The sequence below is a fragment of the Propithecus coquereli genome, unplaced genomic scaffold (genome assembly GCF_000956105.1).
Source record: "Propithecus coquereli isolate 6110/MARCELLA unplaced genomic scaffold, Pcoq_1.0 Scaffold90, whole genome shotgun sequence".
NCBI classification, from domain to species: Eukaryota; Metazoa; Chordata; class Mammalia; order Primates; family Indriidae; genus Propithecus; species Propithecus coquereli.
In genome coordinates, this window is record NW_012155285.1 from 595,091 (window position 1) to 601,090 (window position 6,000).

The window sequence follows — 6,000 nt, forward strand, 5'->3', positions numbered from 1 at the left end:
GTCTGCAAAAGAAATGCTATACTGTTGTCTGGTTTTAAAAGACAGTGAAAAAGAACAGTCAAATAACTCTATCTTTTACTGGAGATTTCCATGTCAAAAGTTATTTTTAATTATACCTATTAACTTTTACAATTATAAGTTGTATATAAATTATATAAAAAAATTTATAATTTTAATAAAACTTATTGTTTAGAGAAGAATAAGAACAGATACAGACATAGTGCTTGAAAATGGAAAAGCAAATCTATACATACACTTAAAGAAGCAAAACTGCACAAATAAATCCACAAAACATTCAGCAGAAGTTGCTGAAAAATACATGCCGTGACGCTTCAGTGATGTGAAGGGTAAGAAAGAGTCAGATAATGTTACCTCTGGCAGAAAACAACATATGAAAACAAAAATACTAATAGCCTCACAATGATTTCTGCTTTTTCAATGTTGTATCAAATATGCTAATTGAATACGTTCATTCAACATACTTTATTTAATAATTTATGCATTATATTTTTCATTACATATAAGTTTAAAATCAAATTTTTGGGTTGATAATCGCATATAAATTAAATAATGTCTTTTACTGGTATTTTCATTTAAAATCAGAACGACCCCCGTATAGTTTTTTGGAGGGAAATTTGGCAATGTCTATCAAAATACATGTGTATTTACTCTTTAATCCATTAATCCTTTTAGAATTGATCTTTAATTTACTTCTTGGAATTTCATATTGTTTTTCCAAGAATATTAAAATATATATATGCAAGATTATTCATTGAGACATTATTTGTAATTGTAAAATATTAGAAATAATCTATTGCACATACACACAGGGTTGGTTGAATAAGCTATGGTGCATCCACGCAATTGATCACTAGGCAGCTTTTAAAAATAATAAGAAGGATCTTTATGAACTTATGTGGACTAATTTCTAGAATATTTTTTTTAACGAAAGAGCAAAGTGCAAAAGCATTTTTATTGTACTCTACTTTTTGTATAAAAAGAATGATAAATATGAAAATAGACATGTAACTTCACATTTATGCAAAATGTATATGCAACATAGGAAGAGTATGCTAGAAACTAATGAGACTAGTTGTATACAGTGGGTAACTGAGAATGGGGTGAACAGGACGGAGGGTGTCAAAGCGGTAGGAAAAAGCAGTTGGGACGAGCGACACTTCTCTGAGTATTCCTTTTTGTATAGTTTCAGCTTGTGAATTACGTTAATGTTTCACATACTCATTGAAATAAAATAGAATTAAGAGTGGGGAAAAGTCCAAAATTGGAATAGAAACAAAAAATTAAACTATATTTCAAATAAATAAAATGATCACAATAAAGAATGGGAAAAGAAAGAGCCAATCTAATGAATATTTGAATGCCATATTGGGCTACAAGCCTTCAGGGTAAAGAGAAAAAGAACTGTAAACACATATTCAACTCCAGTTAGTAAGGTTTTGTTTGCTTTTATCATATACACATGGGTTAGTAATTTTGAAACTACTGCCTGTGTATTCTGTGAATGAACAAATGAATAAATATATTATGAATAATGGGAGCCAGGTTTCTCAGCACTGGAGAAGAAATTTACACATATGAAAATGGAGAATATAGGACTAAATCCTGAGATGTTGTATTAAAATCGGAGGTATCAGTGTGAATGTATGATTTTTAACATATAAAGAGATAAATATAGCTGCTAGGGAAATGTAATAGTAAACAAAGCTGAAAAATCCTTCTCATCATTAGTGGATAATTTTGAAACTAGGAGATAGAATACAGAAATTCCCGGTTACTGGGGACACGCTCATTGTTTAGGATGGTAAAAAGGATTCATAAAATGATATAAAATTTAACACGAAAGGGAGAAATGCAGTCTTGCCACTTTTAAATGGAACACAGTATGGCTTTAAGTTAGAGAAACTTCCAAAAAACACCATTTCGGGTTGACTATATGAAATCCACCTTGATCACTACAATATTGGTAACCAGCGGCAAAGGCAGTGGAAGCTGATGAGGCAACAGCAGCCATTGGGAACTTAGTGGGGTCCGGAAAACAAACTCATGTCTGAGATCTGGAACTGTTGGCAACGTGCTCACAGAGAGTTCCCAGGCATCAAGCCCTTAGCATCTCAGATCTGGGAAAGGGGCTGGGTAGAAGAGCAGGAAAAGAGCAGATGCTATGGGGGAGGTGACAAGAGCTGTTAGCACACATAAAAAAATTCCTATGGGCCTAGGGACAGGACACCGAGTTGTAATTGAACGGAAGGTTTAGAGTTTCTATCTCTTTCAATAGCACTTAGAGGGAAAAACTGTACGTGTGTATATATGCACACACACACTCGCACATAAAAATAACTATCTTAAAACCATGGTATTGAGAAATATGACTATGCAAAGTTTCCTTGATTTATATATAGAATTTTAAAATGTCATCAGATATTAATTTCAAATTGATTTGATTTCTCTCTTTTTTAAGTGAAATTAGGTACGTAAGGTGTGTAAGATATTCACGGAGTAGATACTAATGATTCTTAATAAATTTTAATTTACTTCTCTGTTTCTCCTTAGTACTGGGAAAGTTAATTAGAAAACATAGTACATTCCAGGAGCTATGCTAAATTCCTTATACAGTTGGTCCTCCATATCTGTGGGTTCTACATGCATGAATTCAATCAAGTGGAGATCAAAAATATTTGGAAAAAAATAGAGGGTTGCATCTGTACTGAACATGTACAGACTTCTTTCTTGCCATTATTCCCTAAATAAAACAGTATAATTACTATTTACATAGCATTTACATTGTTTTAGGTATTATAAATTATCTCAAGACAACTAAAGTATATGGGAGGGTATGTGTAAGTTATAGCAAATACTATACCATTTTATATAAAGGCTTGAGCTTCAGTGGAATTTGGTATCTTTAAGAGATCCTGGAACCAATCCCCCACAGATACCAAGGGACAATTGTATTCCTTTTTGCACTTTATCCTTCCATTAGTTCTTTCTCTACATTTTGCAGATGAATAAACAGGCTTAGGAGGATTAAGTACTCTGCCCAGACACAATCAGCGAGGAAACAACAGAGCAAGGACTCAATATATATAGCATGACTCAAAAGCCTATGCTTTTAAGCACTATAACCATGCCCCTTCCTGCTCAAGACAAAATTAACTGACAGTGTGGATTAAAAATGTATTCATACTAAACAGTGAATTTGAAAAGAAATAGTTCCTTTATGTAAAGCTCTTAGGTAGATTACTTGTTCTATATTCACAGAAATGTGTTTATTTTTGACAATGTGACATTTAAGACCTGTCATTCAGTGGTAGTCAGATATAAAATACCTCCTTATAAGTTTATAAATTACATGGTGACTCAGCCCTATTGACTTCTGTTTCTATTATCTTAAAAGACTGTTCTGCAATTATAAAAATGGTGAAAAGAAATAGATCTAACCTTGAAGGGTACTGATTGAGTGAGGGCATGAGGGAGGCTTCTAGAGTGCTGGTTACATACATGCATACATATACGAAAATTAAACGAGCTATGCAACTAAGATTTTGTGCACTACATTGTATACAAGGTGTGCCTCAATGTTAAACGTATGCAAAAGAAGAAATAGAAACAAAGAAAGGAAAAAGAAAGAGAAAAGAAATAGATTACCATGGTATGGCATGAGGGAGCAAGTTTAGAAACAAAATCAGGTGTTCAGTCTGGTGCACGTTAAAAGTGTTGTTGAATATATAAGCAGGGATTCAGTCTAGAATGGAGATGAAAAGTTAAAAATCATCTTTGGATAGATGATACTTAAAGCCACAACACTACATAAGATTCCTGGGGACTGAGTGAAGCGATATGCTAAATGCCAGAATATGCTGAAGCTTGTGAAAATAAGATCCAAAGGTCCACCAAAAGTGTCAAAAAACAGGAGGATGAGAAAGGATGAAACAGCATCATGTAAATGAATGCCAAAGAGATAGGTGATTGTTTAACTTCTATTTTTCATTATTTTATATCAAGGAGATGAATCTTTAAACTCTACAGCCCTGCACAATTATCTGAAGAAGGAAAAGAATGATCTAACCTATAAGGAAATAGTAGCACGTTATTTAGATGCTTATGGGGATGAAAAAACTGTTCAAAGTAATCATGGAATCACTGTCAGTTAATGGTGAAAAACGATGAGGAGGAAAACAATGAATTGAGTGACATAGGACAAATAGAAGGGACAAAAAAGAAAATGCAGAAGCTGTATTCAGTGGCATGCTCCTGTAATACCAGCTACTCAGGAGGCTGAGGTGCAAGGATCACCTGAACCCAGGAATTTAAGGACAGCCTGGGGGGAAAAAAAAATCTTGAAATCTTGATATTAATCTGCAGGAAATTCCTCTTATTCGAAGTAATTTTGTCATTCTTATACTATGGTGACACATATAAAACAGTAATAAATAATAAACACTTTTTTTTAATTTTGTTAAACTAAATTTATTTCTCTGATAGTTTATAAATTTAAATCAAAATTGATCCCATTTTCTAAGTCTACATGTGTGATTGCCCACATTTCATCTAAAGGTTGAGCAGTATTTCATTAAATTGTTATTTAAACGTGGGGACAATTTGCTAATATTACTATGCATACTTGAATCTAGTTGAAAAAATGCTAATTAGAGGGAGAATATCAATCTATAGTTCTCCATATTTGTTCAGCACAAGATTCTGACCTTTGTCCAGTGCTGTTAATCAATACTTCCAGTGACTTCTATCCAAACATGCAATTAGGTAGTACCTTAGGACAGCAGTGAGCAAACCTCTCAGGAATTTGTAAATAAAATTTTGTTACTTAGTTAAACCAAATGATGTTATTAATTTCTACTGAAATGTTTGGGAACTCGAAACTTCAGGCAAGGCAACCTAAATTTACTCTCTTGGAGATAAGATTGGAATGTAATTATAATTATTATGTGGAAACTCAATAAGGGAAGACTGTGTATGTAATTAGATAGGGTAGGTCAATCTAAGCCAGTGGTTCTTAAGAGTCGTCTCCAGCCAGCGGCATCAGCATCACCTGGGAACCTGTTAGAACCCACTGAATCAGAAACTGGGTTGAGATCCAGCAATGTGTGTTTTAACCATGAAAGTTTGAGACCGACTGGCCTAAGGCATCGAATCGGGAAGGCAGACACCGAATTTGGCAGGCTCTAGGGTAGTCATTAGGGGAGAGTATTCCAGGAAAAGACTCTTTCATGAGCTTCATCATGAACTGGATAAAATGCCTATTTGTGTTCAAAAAGTGACCTTTCTATTGTATATTTAACTTTCTAAATACCCTGTGATTGTAAAAAAGGAGTCCTTAAAGAGGAACATAATCATCCTAAATTTGAACAGATGGCTAATACTGTACCTTAACTGATAGAATCAAGAATGGCAAGCATCAAAAAGCTGGAATGCAACAATAAGATGGAATTTGGGTTCAAAAATCAATGGTAAAAAAAAGTTGAGCAATACTTGGTGCACAAGTATCTTATCAAAAAAGAGAGCTTTTATTTAAGTACAAAAATAACTTATGAGAACAGTGTGAACAGCTTTACCAATGTGTTAATGGAAGTCTAGAATGCATTTATAGAAAAATGTCCATTCAAGACAAAAAGAAGTCTTATTCTACTGTGCATTATAAAGAACACAACCAGAACATTACCTTCTTTTCTGATATTAAATTTTAACAGAGGACTTGAACTGATATCCAAAGGATGGTGATAAGGAGGAGAGGTATATTAAAACTGTACCATCCAGGTGCGGTGGCTCACGCCTGTAATCCTAGCACTCTGGGAGGCCGAGGCGGGCGGATTGTTTGAGCTCAGGAGTTTGAAACCAGCCTGAGCAAGAGCGAGACCCTATCTCTACTAAAAATAGAAAGAAATTAACCGGACAACTAAAAATATATAGAAAAAATTAGCCGGGTATGGTGGTGCATGCCTGTAGTCCCAGCTACTCGGGAGG